The sequence below is a fragment of the Periplaneta americana genome, chromosome 3, assembly GCF_040183065.1.
Source record: "Periplaneta americana isolate PAMFEO1 chromosome 3, P.americana_PAMFEO1_priV1, whole genome shotgun sequence".
Lineage (NCBI taxonomy): Eukaryota > Metazoa > Arthropoda > Insecta > Blattodea > Blattidae > Periplaneta > Periplaneta americana.
The window spans coordinates 102,257,431-102,277,661 of NC_091119.1; the positions used below are offsets into that span (position 1 = coordinate 102,257,431).

A 20,231-nucleotide genomic window follows, 5' to 3' on the forward strand; every position below is an offset into this window, starting at 1 on the left:
ACCATTCGAAAAAAAAACATGAAAAATCAATATAGTAAATATGAAATAAAGATATATAGTTGAATGTACTTACGTTTGCATGATCAATCCTTGGCTGCCACATGTTCTCGTCCCGAGGCAACGGTTCCTGCATCATCTAAATTAAAATAAAAGAAATATTAATCCAATGGCTGCTATTACAATAGCACTCTACATGAACATGTATTTTTAAAAATGAATTAAGCCATACATAATATATAATTTCAATAGATATAAAATAAAACAATAAAATATACCATTCGAAAAAAAAACATAAATATAGTAAATATGAAATAAAGATATATAGTTGAACGTGCTTACGTTTGCATGATCAATCCTTGGCTGCCACATGTTCTCGTCCCGAGGCAACGGTTCCTGCATCATCTAAATTAAAATAAAAGAAATATTAATCCAATGGTTGCTATTACAATAGCACTCTACATGAACATGTATTCTTAAAAATGAATTAAGCCATACATAATATAATTTCAATAGATATAAAATAAAACAATAAAATATACCATTCGAAAAAAACATAAAAAATCAATATAGTAAATATGAAATAAAGATATATAGTTGAATGTGCTTACGTTTGCATGATCAATCCTTGGCTGCCACATGTTCTCGTCCCGAGGCAACGGCTCCTGCATCATCTAAATTAAAATAAAAGAAATATTAATCCAATGGCTGCTATTACAATAGTACTCTACATGAACATGTATTTTTAAAAATGAATTAAGCCATACATAATATAATTTCAATAGATATAAAATAAAACAATAAAATATACCATTTGAAGAAAAACATAAAAAATCAATATAGTAAATAACTATAGTACTCTACATGAACATGTATTTTTAAAAATGAATTAAGCCATACATAATATAATTTCAATAGATATAAAATAAAACAATAAAATATACCATTCGAAAAAAAACATAAAAAATCAATATAGTAAATATGAAATAAAATATATAGTTGAATGTACTTACGTTTGCATGATCAATCCTTGGCTGCCACATGTTCTCGTCCCGAGGCAACGGTTCCTGCATCATCTAAATTAAAATAAAAGAAATATTAATCCAATGGCTGCTATTACAATAGTACTCTACATGAACATGTATTTTTAAAAATGAATTAAGCCATACATAATATAATTTCAATAGATATAAAATAAAACAATAAAATATACCATTCGAAAAAAAAAACATAAAAAATCAATATAGTAAATATGAAATAAAGATATATAGTTGAATGTGCTTACGTTTGCATGATCAATCCTTGGCTGCCACATGTTCTCGTCCCGAGGCAACGGCTCCTGCATCATTTAAATTAAAATAAAAGAAATATTAATCCAATGGCTGCTATTACAATAGCACTCTACATGAACATGTATTTTTAAAAATGAATTAAGCCATACATAATATAATTTCAATAGATATAAAATAAAACAATAAAATATACCATTCGAAAAAAACATAAAAAATCAATATAGTAAATATGGAATAAAACAAAAATACATATATAATATACATGAATAATAGTTAAATATGCTTACATTTTCGCGATGACGTGTCTGATATACAAGGCACATCTCCGCGCACTTGTATATTGCAACCACAGGTTCCCGTGGATCGGGGTTGAGGCAGGTTACTATGTGTAAATACCCATCGCATCTTTCGATGTGATATGCGCTGCAATGTTGAAGATAATTCATTATTGCGAATAAGGTTGCATTCATTGTAAGCTTCCTTATATCCTGGCGTGGGGCAGATCGCATACATGTCTTGTTATTTCATGTCTCGCAAACACATATCACATTTCAGTTTATGTCAGAGTATAGTATTTTTTAACTAATCATTCTTCCGCTAGATTTGCACCGTATGCGTCTTCTTATCCCAACCAGGGTCTAAACTTTTTCAATGTAAATTATTCTACGCCACAATAATTCTCCCATACTCAACAATTCGAACAATTGTTGGATATGGTATTGCAAGCTAGCATAATATTTGCTGAAAATAGTAGATAGCTATTATGTGCATGCAGAATTTGTGTAATATAATCCATTGCAGGCAATCGTCAAACAATCACAGGATGTTAATGTAGAGTTGCATCACATAGCAGATATCGAAAATGCTTCAGCAGATTTCGAGAAAATAATTTAATATTCTGATGATTGGAAGTTTCTCACAAATATCACCTTAAAAGCATAATGTGATAAGAGTTTTGTTATGTAATATTAAATTGCATCGTCGCCGGAAGTGATTAAGCAAGCTTGCATAATATTTGCACACTTATGCATATACATCTACATTGATTTATCTGCTACAATTAATGTATTACGAAATAATAATGTCACATTCTGAATGTGGGTAATAATGTATTAAATACGCTAAACAAACCACTCAAAATGTATTACATTGGAATAATATGAGAAGAATGTATGTGTTTAATTTACAAGTGTGCTAGATTAATTTTTTTATCAATTGGCTTAAAGTACAACCATTTACGCCATCAATAATTCCCCCATTCCAATTTCAATTAACACTTGCGAATTTCCCTTACCCATTACTATTTATCAATTAAATTACTATTACATTAGAATTTTATCAAATTCCCCCCCCCCCCATTTCCAACTTGAATTACAAATTTATAACATCACACTTTAAGTTATGACGTATGTATTTCAAATTATAAACAGCCCTCACCCATTTCCAACTTCAATTACAAATTTATAACGTCACACTTTAATCTTCTTTATGACGAATAATAATAATAATGAGAAGAAGAAGAAGCAATTACTATATTACGAACTGCTTCGGTAATAATGTATGGCTTAAAATAAATCCAATAAATGTTACTTCAAAATGTATTAAATTGGAGCCATAATAATAATAATAATAATAATAATAATAATAATAATAATAATAATAATAATAATAAGGTGGCCATTATTCAGCACTTGCGTGTTCACCGGATGTGAATTAACAGCTTGCATTTTATTTGCATCATGCAATATTTGTGTAATATGACACGTTACAGGTGCTTAAAGAACATGCTTTTATCATTACTCAGCAATTGCATCGTCGCCGGAAGTGATTCAGCAAGCTTGCATAATATTTGCACACTTATGCATTACACAACATATACATCTACATTAAATGTATTACATTGGAATAATAATAATATGAGAAGAATGTATGAGTTTAATTTACAAGTGTGCTAGATTAATTTTTTTTATAAATTGGCTTAAAGTACAACCATTTACGCCATCAATAATTCCCGCATTCCAATTTCCATTTCCCATTACTATATATCAATTCAATTACCAGTACATTAGAATCTTAATATTTTTTATCAATTACTCAACAATTGGCTTAAAGTACAACCAGTTTCAGGATATCCATTGGATAGCTGGCCATTATTCAGCACTTGCGTCTTCACCGGATGTGAATTAACAGCTTGCATATTATTTGCATCATGCAATATTTGTGTAATATGACACGTTGACTTTCAAATATACAAACATGTATGAACTTGTCTATTCCCCCCCCCCCCCACTATACAAACTTGTATGAACATGTGCATTTCAAATTATTACATTTCCAACTTCAATTAAAAATTTATGACGCCACACTTTAAGTTATGCCGTTCGTATTTCAAATTTTTACCCCCCCCCTCCCCCATTTCCAACTTCAATTACAAATTTATAACGTCACTTCAGCCACATCCTGTTTAATTTACAAGTGTGCTAGATTAATTTTTTATCGGAAAGCACAACCATTTATGCCTTCCATTCAAATTTCCAACACCCAACCCTCCCCCATCAATTAAATTACCATTACATTAGAATCTTAAGAAGAAGAATGTATGTGTTTAATTTACAAGTGAATTCTTTACTCAGCAATTCACACACTCGCCGGATGTGAGCTTGCATAATATTTGCACACGTAGCAGATGGGATGTTCAAACATGTATGAACTTGTCAGATAGCCATTTATGACATCACACTTTTAAGTTACGTCCCTTCGTGAAAAGCCACATGTGACGTTCACCACGCCCACTTCTGACGTCACATAAAACCCCCTACCGCCAGTCACTCCCTACCACCAGTCACTCCCTACCTCCACCCTTGTATAACATAAGATGCTGCAAGAACAATCGTGAATCAGCATAATATATGCACACATAGCAGACATTACATCTGCATTGAGGAGATAAACATGTATGAACTTGTTTATTTCACCCCCCCCCCAAACTTGTATGAACATGTCATGCCACAACTTCAATTACATACCTGCACGTGTGCATGACGTCACACTTTCACCTTGAACTCTTAGATTGCCATTTATGACGTAATTTAAGTTACACCCCTTTCTTCCGTCATAATTTAAGCCCCCCACCCCCTCCGTGACGTCATAACTTAAGCCCCGCCCCCTCCATGACGCAATAATTTGGCCACGCCCACGTCCGACGTAATACTTTGGCCACGCCCCCTGTGACGTCACATGGGGAGCCTGTGGGAGCCTGTGGGAGCCTGTCACTCCCCATCGTTTCTTATCTACTTATACTATCTTGAACCACAATAAAATGAAAAGGAGTAACGAGGAATTGAACCTGAGGCGTTGACATCTCAGTTCCGACGTTCGTCCGCTGAGCTACGAGGGCAAAAGTGTGGAAACATTTTCGGAAAAATTGGCCCAATCACACTCTAAGATTTTCTGATGATTCGTAGAAGCTAGTCCAGGATGCGGGGGGCAAAGGCTAATTCAGATTTCCCGGTCTCTGATCGGGTCAAACATCCTGATAGAATTAATATTTAGCTCTTGCCGTGACTTTCGGTGAAGTCCGGAGGGCCCAATTAGTAAAATCCACTCTCCTCATCTCCACGCTTGGGCCCCCTGGAATGTAATAAGATGCGAAAGAGATAGTGGTGTGCGGAATGCAACGGGATGTTACCGCATTTAGGCCTATCCTTCCCAAGAAAAATCTGCAAACATGAACAAAGGAAGCTTTTAATAGAAGAAGAAGGATATTCTGCGGACCTCTGGAAAAAGAACTAAGGAAGAGACTAGTGAAGTTCTTTGTGTGGAGTGTGGCATTGTATGGGGAAGGAACATGGACATTACGACGAAATGAAGAGAAATGAATTGAAGCATTTGAAATGTGGATGTGGAGAAGAACGGTGCGTGTGAAGTGGACAGACAGAATAAGAAATAAAATTGTGTTTGAAAAAGTGAGTGAAGAAAGAATGATGCTGAAACTGATTAGAAAGAGAAAAAGGAATTGGTTGGGTCTCTGGTTGAAAAGAATAATAGACGACATTAGGATATGTGGATCATATGCGGAGACTAAGAGGAAGGCAGAAAATAGGAAAGATTGGAGATTGCTGGGTTTGCAATGAAAGACATGCCAATGGACAGAACACCTATGTATGTTCAGAATGCCTGGAATATCGTGTCTAAGAACAGTCGTTATTTGCAAAGACTAGACAATTCCATGCCCACTCGACTACAAGATGATCGAGATAAGAGGAAGATAGACTAAATATTGAATTGTAGTTTTTTGTTTTCTTTTCTGAACGCTTAATTGTTTGAATGTTTTAAGGCCGACGCCAGTAAATTTGTTTTGTTTATGCCACGAAAGATATTTTTATTGAGAATAAAATATTTTTTCTTTCCATTTGCAGCCACAATATCATAATGATAAAGTCATGGCATAATATATTAATGAACCTGATGTTAATTACTAAAATAATTGTAAAAGAGAAAGGAGCCATTATGTATGGTTTGCCTCTCTCAAAAACAGAACAAAAAGAACATAAAAAGCACGAGGTTGTAGTCGAACGCAGGACCTCATGAATAAGAGGCATATACAAAATACTTCAGTTATAACTGTAGATATCAGGCAACGTGGTCCAACAACATGTAACATCGCCTGTCTCCGAATTGTAGCGAAGATACCCGAAGGGAACTTTGTTTCAGGAGAGCGGCCACCTTTTCTTTTTATAGCTATACAATATTCTACAGTGCGATAATATGCACATTAGAACTGAAGCCTGTATCGAAATGAATGGCCACCATTTTAAAAAATGTGTTTAAATATCCATATTATGATTATTTTTCAATTTAAATTCATTCTCTAAATTGTACGCTAATGTGCTGTAGACAGTATAATATACACTGCATAATGAATACGTCCGCATGGTTAACTCAATTCGTGAGTAAAAACACTCATTGTTAATATAGTACTGCATTTTGATTAAACAAAAACCTAATGAAAATTATCGAACTCAAAATCGCGATATTTCCTAGTTTACGTATATGGTGGAAGTACTTTTCTTCCCTCCTATACCTAGTAAAGTGATTTGTTTGTGTTTTACGCCAGTATATCGAACTCCAGTAGTGGAAGGGCGTAGCGAACGGTGTTTCCGGTTCTCTAAAGGTATAGCCAGGTTAATATTAAAAATGTTAGTAAAAATAAAATGATGTCCCTGTATATAGATTTGTTATGCTTCGTGCGTACCTTCTTATTAATATTTTAAGATTAATTTTATTTATCCTTGGTGCAATCTGTATTACGTTATGGCATGTTGGTTGGAGCAGTGTTTCTAAATCCATAAGAAAGTCGATGGATTTACTACAAAAGAGAATAATCAAAATTTGTCTGAAAAAAACTACTTGATTACCCTACTAAACTTCATTATTTGGATTTTTATGTTTTCAAATTTGAGCTGATATATAAATATACATTACTGACTTTCTTTCATAAGAAAAAGAAAATTTTCAACAAATATTTGCATGATTCTAATGCGAGAAGAAACATATTATTTCATTTTACCAGAATCCAAAAGTTCAGCGGCTGCTGATATTAAACATGGCTTCAATTGCGGCTTAAAACTTTACAGCAAATTAAGTTCTCAGTACCCTATTTCAATTAACATAAGTATGATTAAATTTAAACTTAAAATTAAAGAAATTATTAAGAGAACTTAACATAAGGTTAGATAATTAATTGTTAATATTAGTCTTATATTATTATACTAGTAAATATTGGTTATGAACGTTTTCAATTGTGAATACTCTTTATCATATAGGCTCTTGTTTGTGTAATCTGTGCTATTTTATTGCTTATATTAATTTGTTTATTTTGTCTTCTTTCTGCTTATCTGCAGCGCGGATTTGAACTCCCGACCATGAGCGTTTCTTCATACGGGGATAAATTCTTTAACTCATATTTCTGTTTTATGTATCTAATAGTTTTAATGTGTCTTTGTGTCTGTTACATTTTATACGTATTTTTGTGGTTTTCTTATTTTACTAACTGTAATTGTAATAAATTAATAAATGTATATTTAAATTAAATATTAACTTAAGAATACATTGAAGTGTAGTTTCAATTTCCTAAAATTTTCAAACTAAAGACCTGAATATTTTTACAGTTATAATGCTGTATAAATATTCTCTGTATAAAGTTTAATCGAATCTGGTTAAGAAATATAAGAATTACTAACGTTTTTGTAAATTTAAATGGCATCTTGGAAAATCGCTACTCTTTCCACAAATTTCAAAAATTTTGTCTAAAATTTTGTCTGCCTTTGAGATTCTCATTACATGAAGAGAATTTTATGATATGAAACACTTCTTTTAACCACATGTTTGATAAATATTTCTACTGATAGGATCTCGGTTTTATAATTGGAATTTGTGAGACGATTGAGTTGCAAGAGAACCTTGACACATCATGATAAATTGTAATTTACAAGTTAGGCCTATTATGTTCGGAACAAGAGAAGGAAGAAAAATAATTTGAGTGTATGTACTGTAAGTTCTGGAATCTTGCCAAGAATAGCGAAGTACAGCTTCCTTAAGTTTGGCAGAAACTTTTGTTTCACGCATTTTATCCTCAAACTCAGCTGAAGTTGGCATGAAAGGAAAAAGCTTAAAGTGTCGCTGCGCTCACAGAGATAGGATAGTTAGGAGTGACTAGAGTATTCGAAAAGTAGGACACACGTGAAACCTTATCAACAAAAACTTCCTTTAATTTAGGAAGAATTCCGGGAAAAGACTAAAGCTTCGAAAGAAGCCGAAGAAAAGTAATAACAGAACTTTACTGTAGAGTTTAAATTAGAATGTGTACTAGCATAATAAAGAGTGAGGTTCTGAGAATCAACCCAGCCTCACATAATAGCTGTGTTAAATCAGTAAGACCCTTGTCCATCTGTCCACTACATACACATACACGCATATACAGTGTGTTAACAAATATGTGCAAAAATGTTGAGGAATGTGTAGAGGACTTAAAATCGAGCAAAAATGTTCAATTCGCAGGCGGAGAGTTTCTACATCGTTCACAGGAGTCGAATACACAAGCAACTTCAAGTGTCCCCACAAGTAGAAGTCCAGTGAGTTGAGATCTGGTGAGCGTGGAGGCCAAGCAGTTCCACCTCGCCCTATCCATCGGCCAGGGAATGTTGCATTAAGATGTCTACGTACATCCAAACTGAAATGTGTGCTAATGGAGCAACACTGTCGGACAATACGTGCTACGCCAGGAATTTGGGAGCAGGTCCAGATGTCAATGCGACGAACTGGTGTCTGTATTCAGGCAGGAGGTGACATATTGAACAGTTCCTGTAAACAAATATACAGAAACTGAAACTAATACATCAGTTTTGTAGTTCGAAATAATCCTCCTTGTAACCCCTATAGAGCGGCAACCAGGCATTTCCGGACTTATGTTTATATAACCTTTTTTTCTTCTCTATATATGAGGAAGCGTTACCTGAAGTTTTACCCACTATTTTCGCTACATTCTGTATATATTATATTAAACACCCGAAAACAACTTTCCAAGTTCTTAAACTTACTTTATCATCATCATCATCATCATCATCCAATTCAAGCACTAGATCTATACTGGGATCTATACTGTTCCATAAATTGCTATTCTCTCGTTAAATAAATGACCTTTAAACTATTTCAGTCTTTAAAGTATAGGTAATTGCAAATGTGATATTTAACGATCTGTTAGCTATTTCATCTTTAAACGGAAAAAAATCAAAACGACAGAGCCATCGTAGCCGGTGCAAATAATTCCCTTATTATACGTGCGTGTCGCTATGGTAATATCACAGTCTACTACTGTCCGTTACTCAGGAGAAGACGAGCGGAAAGAATGTGACCTTCTTGATTATCGCTGTTGATTATTATAAACATCGCTCAGATAAGCATCCCAGTAGCCAGGTTATTACTCGTGCAGGAAACATGAGTAACAATGCGTATGGAAATTATAGCTAAGTTGAACAGAAGGAGACCTAATGTTTCCGCTTACTGCAATACAAATATTGCACGTGTTGTCATACGTTATCTGTTCACATCCCTTCCTCCTCAGTCCGCTCTTGTCTTCTCCTGAGTCACCGACAGTATATACAGTCACGAAGCTTGAGTTTATGAGGGTACTAGGAACAATAGGCTGTGCAGATACTATTTCGCATTGTCTGTAATGAGGCGATAGTAGCGATCCTAGTAGTTAGCAACTATCTATGGATGCATATTTACTTCGTATTGAGCTTCGTGACTGTATATACTAGACTGTGGTAATATTGTGTTTTTGGATATTCATTGTTTTCAAACTTCGCAAGTAGAAGACAGGCTTCAAATACTGACCCAGGCCAACTTGCAACGATTCTTAGTACAGATTGATAGAGAAATAACCCTTCCTGTTTCGGTACATCTCATTCAAGTGTCCATTAGGGCTTTGAATTTTCATGTGGCTACAGTCTATGCACCAATAACTTGGGAAAATTGCAAATTGAGAAGAAATTCTGTTTTACTGTTTGTACAGAATTTCCTTGAGGCATAGTAATGTATTGTTCTCTCATTCTTCAATGCAGTCACACATCTTATTATTCTACAAACTGTAGATTTATAAACGTGAATATGATCCACTTTCACATTCTGAAACGCTCCTATTGCGTAATAGCGCAAGGCACTCAACAACTGTTACTTACTGATACTGTCTTACTGCGTGCGCTTTGTTTTCCAATATGATGCCCTATTTCATTCAAGAGAGTCATGAATGTGTCTTTCGATAATCTAAATGTAACCTTAAAATCAATATTATCGTATTCTTCTAGAGGATTCGATCTGTCTCTCAGTATTCTTGGTTTTGTTAGATGTTGTACCATATCAAACATAACCTCTACGTCAGACGATTCTATAATAGTAATAAAATTGTTTTATTCACAAAACTTTTCCTATACACACATGAATCTCGGGTTCATTGTGATATGTAAGTTATATTACATTTTACTTACCTGTTTCTGATGATTTCCACGAATTTACTTAATACTGTCAGATACAAAAACAAGAAATATAGGCCTACGTACAATATGGCGGCTAACGATTCACTAACAGTTTACAGCTCCGATTTTCGACCTATAGTTTACAGAGTGCTTTAACGAACCAATAGCTTTAAAGATCATTCTTGCATCGCTTACTGACGCTAAATGAACAGTTAGAACCGATAGTGTTTAACGAACCTATAAATGCTTTCTTGCAACCCAGCATAGTTTACTGCGGTCTCAATGGTCTCATGCAATACTTTTAATGGTCTTCTAACAGATCGTCGTCCAGAAGGGCGGTAATGTAGCACTACCGCCTTTGGCCATCTTTCTGTTGGCACTCTCTCGACATGCTATTTCCAATTAATTCTGTAGTTTTGAATACAGTTTTATAAAGCAGATCTAGTCTTTCAGGTAAAGCTCCCTGAATAGCAGATTTGAATAATTTCAAGGGAAAAATTGTTCCGGGGCCGGGTATCGATCCCGGGACCTCTGGTTGAACGTACCAGCGCTCTACCAACTGAGTTACCCGGGAACTCCACCCGACACCTTTTCCCTTGAAATTATTCAAATCTGCTTTACAGGGAGCTTTACCTGAAAGACTAGATTTGCATAATATATACGTCACTGTGTACGTTAACAGAAAACCACAATTCCAAGTCACACAGAGATTGTGTGCACTCGATGTGGGTCTCTGGCGTTTCGTCAGCCCACGCGAGTTGTGTGGATATAAAGAGTTGTGTGGATATAAAGGGAAAAGTTGAGACGGTGTTGGGTGGAGTTCCCGGTTAGCTCAGTTGGTAGAGCGCTGGTACGTTCAACCAGAGGTCCCGGGATCGATACCCGGCCCCGGAAAAATTTTTCCCTTGAAATTATTGAAATTATTCATTACAATTTTATAAAGTTGGACGTTCAATTCTTCCAAAATTTCTGTATTTCGTTTTATATCGCAAAGTGTTTATCCCACCATTTTCCTATGAATCTCCTCCCCCCCCCCCCACGGGTTCAAGTTTCTGATCTATAAGTCGTGCTAAAATGTTCTACACCTTTAATCTTGTATGTTTCTGTACAAAATTAGATTTCAAAACTGAATTTATAAGTTAATGCCGATAACTTTTACAAAATTAGTAATTTTAGTATCAACATCCTTTTTTTTTTTCGTATGAAAGGTGGTAGGCCTACCCTAAACAGTTAAATGTGTTCACTTTTTGTAGGATTCTGTTTTCAATACAAATTTTACTTCTTGTTGGATATTTAACTTTATAAGGCATAACTTTGTACTTTTCTACAGAAACTTACTTATTATAAGTTAATATATTGAAAAAATAATGCTCACTTAGTGCTGATTGCCTTACAATGAAATTAATTACGATGAGTTACAATATATTGTTGTATTAAAAGTATCCTATTATCCCTTAAACACTGTATCGAGAAGAACTTCTCTCTATATCACATGACGGTACTGGTACATATCGGAAATAAGGAATATCGCACAGAGTTGCATTGCCAACATTTTCTTCAAAATATTTTCGACTTTCATTCTCGATCTTGTAATAGCAGCACTATAAGGTGACAATATACACATTATAAGATTTGGGATAAGTATGACACAAACAACTTCCGTTTTATTCATAGAAATCCAAATTTTACCGTCTCCCCCTACAGCCGCACACAAGTTATTTAGAGTGTCGTCATAGCAAGCGGGTAAACACGTTTTTCCATATTGTTGACTCTCGAAATTTTCAAGAAATTCTTTTAAATGTTTTTTCTCCACCTTATTGAACGGAATATTAGCATGTACCATCATATCGCACAAGTCTTTCTGACTAAGCGAAACTGCTTGAGAAAGTGATCCTATGTCTTCATATTTGGATCTTCACGGTGTCTTTCACTGTAAGAAAGTCTCTGAATACAATATTTATGTCTATCATATGATACAATTTGCAGTATATACGTACTGTTTCCTCTGTTTATAGAAAGTATCCATACCTAATTTCTTAATATACTGGGTGAACAGTATAGAGCAGAACAGATTTCACGACTGGCCATCATTATGAATTTTGAAAAAAAAATATATATGTATATATATATTTAAATCGCAAAAATAATTTTTAATATAGCAGAAGGACAGTTTTTTACACATACAAATTTTCATTGCTGTACAAGATACAGTAATGGAGGGAAAAACTGTTGAATATTTCCAAAATTTTTTCTGGTGTGTGGTTAAGGGCAAGGGGTGGAAATGGAAGATAGCGAATATTTTTATAACAGGTTGAAACAAATACGACAGATCTCCTCCTCCTGCAGAGTGAACATCGAACTTTACCGTACTCGACAAGCTTGAAACGAACATAGCGCCAGTAACGCACGATACTAGACGAACCCATTAGCTTAATAAATTTAGCGCACTTCTCTAATATACTATGTTCGATTACATTTTGTAATCATTCAATTAAATTTCTTGTTTGTGTTGGGGTTACTATTATTTGTGATAAATACTCAATATATTAAGAATATAATCATCATTCCATACAACGTGACTCCGCATGTAAACAAATGTTTGAATAGAATCCTCTTGGCTGCAGAGCCAAAAAAAATCTCTCTATGGCACACAGAACGCTAAGTTAATTAGTTCCCAATATTTTTATGAAGACCTAATAGGAAACGTACTGTTTTTCTAAACACGGAAATTAAATATAATATATGAAAACCCGAAAACTAATTAATATGTCTGTGAAGAAAGAATATAATTTGCAGGTGGGGCAAGAACGAACTGTTGTTGGAAATGAGGTATGATGACATGACATGCAGCTGCGACACCACTCACAATATAACTCAAACACAGGAGATGGGAACATAGGAACCAATCAGTGGTCGGGGCGCGAAAGTATTTTGTGTTGTGTTCGTTGATATACTGAGTCACCTTATATGAAATGAAGATTTGGCCTATTAATATTGTATCACTATTGTTTTGTTCGTATAATCATAGCTGAGTTTCAAGAACTGTGTAATTTTCTTGAACCTAGTTTCATAAAACAATTTACCAAATTTCGTCATAAAAATGAATATTTCTCCACGAGATTAATGAGTTTTTCACAATACATTTTAATTCTTAACTTACAGGTTAATAAACAAAGATTCATAGATACCATATAAAAGGAAAGCTGACTGTTGTTATTTCAACAATAAATTGAGCCCCAAACGGAAAAATCCGAGCGCCTACCCGACTATACTGTGTCTATATTGTGGTCAGCGCGTAATATATCTTTTATAAATACAGCATCACATTTAGATTTTACATTAATCAACTGTAAACCTCCTTCCTTGGTCGACAATCTGCACTGAGGTCGGGCGATACGAAATACGAAAACTTTCCATAAATAGAATCCTAAAATCTTTTCAATTTGTTGAGCTGTATGTTCGGATATCGGAAGAACTTGTCCAAGGTACCATATTTTGGATAAAATAAACGTGTTTATATGCCACACTTTTTGAATAACATTTAAATTTCGACTGAGATATCTTTGGATTCCATATCTGACTTTTCTAACAATATCCTTCCAGTTTATCTGTATAACATCCATGACATTGGATGTAAATACCATCCCTAAAATTTTCATTTTATTGACATTAGTAAATCTAGTTGGTACCGATTGTCCTCTTCGAGTTAGGACCATGAAAGTAGTTTTCGTATAATTAATGATAGAGCTTGCCAGAACTATTGGGTTAAAACTGGATGAGTGTTGCTAGAAATAGGGATGAATGGCGGAAACTCCTATGGACAGCCAGGACCCATGATGGGTTGTCGAGCTAAGGATGATGATGATGATGATGATGATGATGATGATGATGATGATGATGATGATGATGATGATGATAGAGCTTTATGTATTCTCCAAGGAAATTGTTAATAGAAAAAGGAACATCTTCTGCGGACCTCTGAAAAAAAAAACTCAGGAAGAGACTTGTAAAGTGTTTCGTATGGAGTGTGGCATTGTATAGGGCAGAAACATGGACATTACGACGAAGTGAAGAGAAAAGTATTTGAAATATGTATATGGAGAAGAATGGAAAGTGTGAATTGGACAGGCAGAATAAGAAATGAAGCTGTGTTGGAAAGAGTGGACGAAAAAAGAATGATGCTGAAACTGATCATGAAGAGAAAAAGAAATTGGTTGGGTCACTGGCTGAGAAGAAACTGTCTACTGAAAGATGCGCTGGAAGAAATGGTGAACGGATGAAGAGTTCAGGGCAGAAGAAGATATCAGATGGTAGACGACATTAAGATATACGGATCATATGAGGAAATAAAGTGGAAGGCAGGAAATAGGAAAGATTGGAGAACACACTAGTTTTGCAGTGAAATACCTGGCCTTGGGCAGAACATTGAATGAATGAATGAATGAATGAATGAATGAATGAATGAATGAATGAAGGAATGAATGAATAGGGACATTCCAATCAAAATAAAAATCTTAATCACTTGTTATTTATTTTTACATATAGGCTAATTAAATAATAAACTAAATTGAAGGTTTTCTAGAGTATTTGTTACACAATACTACCAAACAGAAAGAAAAAAAAAAAAACAAGGGACAAAAGTTGGGATGTATCTGTGTTAAGTATTTATTACAATAAGAACCAGATTGACAGGCCTTTTGTCACATTATTAACTAGTTTGATTTACTCGGGCATTTGCAACAGCTTGACATCTCTTTGGCATGCTTCGAATGCAATTATCAATCTGGTCTTATGACATTTCATTGAATGCTATGGGTAGTATCTCTGATGATAGCTGCGTGTGGTAGATGGTTGTCAAGTTGCCTCTGAAGCAAATTCTCAGACATGTTCAATTGCATTTAGGTCTGGGCGAGGTGGAAGTAGAAGATGATTGATCTGAAGAGTCGACCTGGGTAGCGCAGTTAGTATAGCGCTGGCCTTCTGTACTCGAAGTTGCGGGTTCGATCCAGGCCCAGGTCGATGGCATTTAAGTGTGTTTAAATGCGACAGGCCCATATCAGTAAATTTACTGCATGTAAAAGAACCCCTGCGGGACAAAATTCCGGCACATCGGCGACGCTGGTATAAACTCGGCAGTTGCGAGCGTCTTTAAATAAATCATAATTTAATTTATTTTGATCTGAAAATCTTCCAGGGCTTCCATAACTACTGCAGCTCGATGTGCACGTGCATCATCATCAAGAAATATAAATCTCTCTTGACCAACGGCATCACGCCTGTTCAAAATGCACTCCCTCACCATCTCTTCTGCGTACTTTGACCTCTCAGTGCTCCATCGTTTATATGAAGTTCAGTTCGACAGCCTAAGGACAAACCTGCCCAAACCATAACACCTTCTCCACCATAAGAAACTACTCGTTGGACATATTGCGGCTAACTGCGATTGCCAGCAGACCTGTATACTCTCTGACGTCTGTTGTCATTAAAGAGGCAATATCTGGACTCGCCAGTATAAAGGACATTTCCCCTAAGAATACCTTCTTCGATCCTCTGATTGACCCATGCTAATTTTTGTCTGCGATGTATTGGTTCAAGTGATAGACATCTTAGCGGTCTATAGGACGTCAAACCTTCTTCCCAGAATCTATTTCTTAATCTTTTGATCAGATACCAAAAGGCCAGTGACGTTCTGAAGGTCTTGTTGTATATGTCTAGCTGTAGCAAATTGTGTTCTTCTTGCTGGTCCTGTCGAGGCGTAGCCTTACGATTTTATCCACTGCCAGGTCTTCTGGTTACCAAACCTGTCCCCCGAAAACGAGAAAGTAGGCCTACTCTAGAAATCACACTCTGGGATGTACCTATCAAATCTGCTATATCAACCTGACGTTCACCTCGCTGCTCTAATCGAACTACCATTTCTATCTGATCGCTTGACAAATGATGCCTCTGCATGTTCATTCAAAGCATATTAATGAAAAACAGCAATCTTGATGTTAAAACACAATTTAAAATTAAATTAGAACTTGGATGTGTGAAATCTGATGGCACAAATTGTGATTATTTACAAATAAACAATTGAATTAGGCTTCAAATTCTTGTTGATATGCAACATTCAGTTGTTTTCATATCCAAACACCACAGCCTAGTATAGGCTATACAGTCACGAAGCTTAATACGTAGGGAATATTTAGCAAATAACAGTTGTACTTTAGTTGCTAGCCACTAGGGTCGATACTATCGCCTCATCACAGACAATACGAAATAGTACCGGCGGAGTCTATTGTTCCTACTACTCTCAGTTGCTAACCGCTTGGAGCGTTGTATCGAGAGAAATGCAAAAATTCACCTCAAGCTTCGTGACTGTATGATATTAGACTATGATAATACCATAATTATTTCGAGAAAATATTTGGAAGTAATTGATATTGCAATATCCCTATTTTTAGTAGTTTATATATTATTATTATTATTATTATTATTATTATTATTATTATTATTATTATTATTATTATTATTATTATTGGGGAAGGCTTCTCACGTGATAGTCAAATTACGTCGCTGGTTCAGGATCTAGCTGAAGGGGTAGATAGAGGCGGAAGAATCGATGCAGTTGTGATTGATTTTTCGAAAGCATTTGATTTGGTGCCACATGACATATTAATAGATAAGTTAAGTAGGCTAGGAATAGATAAAAGAGTGGTGCTATGGATCCAAGAATTCTTAAAAGGTAGAACCCAGAGAGTTAGAGTAGGTCATGAAATATCGGAAATTGGAAATATAAGTTCAGGGGTGCCACAGGGCAGCGTTCTGGGTCCATTACTCTTTATAATATACGTAAATGACCTATGCCAGAATATTATATCAAATGTGAGGCTATTTGCAGATGACTGCATTATCTATAGAAAGATTAGAAATAATTCAGATGTAGATGCTATTCAAACGGACTTGAATAAAATTTATAACTGGGCGTTAATGCATAAGATGAAAATAAATGGTTCTAAAAGTAAATCTATAACATTTTGTAAAACTCGAGGGGAAACTAGTCTTAATTACGAATTCAGTGGTGTTGTAATTCCGCAAGTACAATGTTGTAAATACCTAGGAGTGTATTTAAACTCCAAACTTTCTTGGGGAGAGCATGTTGATAATGTTACGGGTAAGGCATGGAGGGCACTTCACTTTATTATGAAAATCTTGAGAAAGGCTAGCCCCAAATCGAGGGAAATAGCATATCTAACGTTAATGCGACCGTTAATGGAATACGGAACTACATGTTGGGATCCCTATAGAATATATCAGATAAATTCCTTAGAAAGAATCCAGTATAGGGCAGCTAAATTTGTTAAAGGTAAAAGAGAAGATGGAAACGATACGATAAAAGAACTTAAATGGGAAACTTTGGAAAACAGACGTAGGAAAACTAGAATAACAGCATTGTATAGAGCACATCTAGGTCAGAAAGCATGGGTAGACATAACGGCTCGGTTAGAAAAGCCAACGTACTATGGTAGGAACGATCATGATTTTAAAATCAAATATAGGAAACAGAAAACGGATGTAGGTAAATTCTCATTTTTAAATAGAACTATAAATGATTGGAATGACCTACCTGCATCGGTCTTTGAGGGCTGTCCTTCCTTAAGGAGTTTCAAGAATAATTTAAAAAGTTGTGTATCAAGTGCAAATTAAAATTAAGGTGACATTTAACATTAATTTTTTAAGGTGACATATATTTATTTAGCCTGACGAGTTATTTCCTTGGTTTGAATTGTAAATTATTTAAAAAAAAAGCGTGTAAGAGGGCCTTAGACTAGAAATGTTTAGTTTAAATGTAGTTCTGTTTATATGTACAGTATGCATAAGGGTGTAATTATTTGACTTATTTGAACTGTTGTATCAGTGAAGCGAGGTGAGTCAGTGAAGTTATGGTTTTATAGTGCAGTGAATAGTTCCTATCAGTGATAATTTATAGCGTCAATGAAATGTGTTCTATAGTGTCAGCGAAATGTGTTATAGTGTGTCAGTGAAATGCGTCAAAGTGCCACTACAGTGAGTGAGATGAGAATAAAGTGAAAGACTATTGAAACTTATGTAGGGCCTATACATAATTATGTAGGTTGTAATGTAAAATTAGGTATTTTATTTATGTTTTATTATTATTGTGTTAAATTATATTGTGTATTCTTATTGTATTGTGTATAAAATTGTATTGTGTATTGTATAATTGTATTGTGTATTGTAAATTTATTGTGTATTGCTTATCATTTTTTTTGTGTATTGTTTATATTGTGTATATCACTGCCACCGGGTGCTTGCCCACTTGCAGTGTAAATAAATACACACATACATACATTATTATTATTATTATTATTATTATTATTATTATTATTATTATTATTACTATTACTATTATTATTATTATTATTATTATTATTATTATTATTATTGTTATTATTATTTTGTTTCGGTAAAGGGCCGCAGATTATGCAGAGAGAGCTATTGCATATCTGGCGGGATAAAGTGATTTTGTGCATTAATCGATGCAATTGCCCACTTTCTTTTATTTTCTATTTCATCTTTAATTTTGTATTGTAAAAATCGGAGATATGCTTCTGCTTTATCATTTTTGATATCCTCAACCCATTTTAGTATACTTCATTTTCTCTTCTGCCTAGAATATTTTAGGCCAATACTTTCAACTGCAGCCTTTTTTTAAATATCTGTTAAGTTCTTCCATTCTTTTTCTATATTTTCTGAAATTTTGATTTGTTGAAGTTGTTTCTTTATTCTACAAGTATAAAGACATTGAATACTACTATCTCTCAATAAAGCTACTTTAAAAATAAGTCAATTATTTTCTTGCTTGGAATTTTTTTATTGTTTCTTTTATTCCATAGTGATGGTATTCTAATAGGGATACTTCATTTACTCCAAACAGTTTAATACACACAATTGAATGCTTTGTTGAAGTGAAGACATTTCGTGGTATACAAATAGCTTCTAGCCACATAACTTATCCTTTTCATTTGGAAATTTGAGAACTGTGACATAACAGTCTCACAGTACGCTCTGTAATTGCTGGTACACACAAGCACACAACATTTAGGAGTCATCTGTAAATAAAAGAATATGGATAAATTAATTTCATTTTTTAAATAAAAGTCTAAACTTCCTTTATTTCAGTTCCCTGAATTTATTTTTCTTTTAGGTTATACTGTACCTATACTAGAAGTAACCGTTATTGTGTAATTCATCTTTTGATTCCTTTTCAGACTTTACTTTTATGATTCACTTATTGTTAACAGTTTGGTGACGTACATGTTGTCATACTACTGTCCGTCCGAGTGGTTATGTCGCAGGGTCGTCCAAACAGGGGAAATCACATGTCAGTTACTTCCTTAACCGGGCCTTTTGTTTTAAACACATTTACGTCTATATAACACTTTTAAGTTGCAACAAAATAATTTTTCATAATGGTTTTGTTACATTTATGGCTTAAAAGCCCTGTTAACTTAAAAATAAAGAGGTGTTCAAAATAAAGGTTTCGTTTAGAGAAATATAACAGTGAAAATCGCAAGTTTCTACGACTTTCCGTTCTCTTAAAACTGCGTGTATAATGATACACAGACTGTAGTCGTGACGTCACAACTCCAGGTAGTTCACTGCGATTCTTGAGCTTCACTCAATAGCGTTTCGTACGGTGAAGCAACTAGTGTCTTATTATTTTATATATAAGTTTGTGTGCTATTCTATCGGAAATGCCTCATTGTCTTATTTTTGGGTGTTCAAATATTACGAACACATTCATGTATTTCCTAATCGCCAAAGATCACCGATTAGATTCAAAGCGTGTGTGAATCGAATAAATCGGTGTAATTTCGAACCCACCCGGAATTCTGTCGTTTAT

General features: G+C 34.6%; 1 protein-coding gene across 2 annotated transcripts in view; it reads left to right on the top strand.

The window, feature by feature from the left end:
- The window catches only part of LOC138696340 (DNA polymerase alpha catalytic subunit-like), a 575,659-nt gene that overhangs the window by 264,508 nt on the left and 290,920 nt on the right, over positions 1 to 20,231 (top strand). Inside the window, exon 18 of one of the 2 annotated variants that reach the window (XM_069821155.1) lies at positions 8,349 to 8,588. The exons of the other annotated variant lie outside the window; for it this stretch is intronic. The gene's annotated coding sequence lies outside the window, so the exon portion shown is untranslated. Of the gene's footprint in view, positions 1 to 8,348; positions 8,589 to 20,231 lie in introns of those variants that run through there. 2 annotated transcript variants of the gene reach the window in all.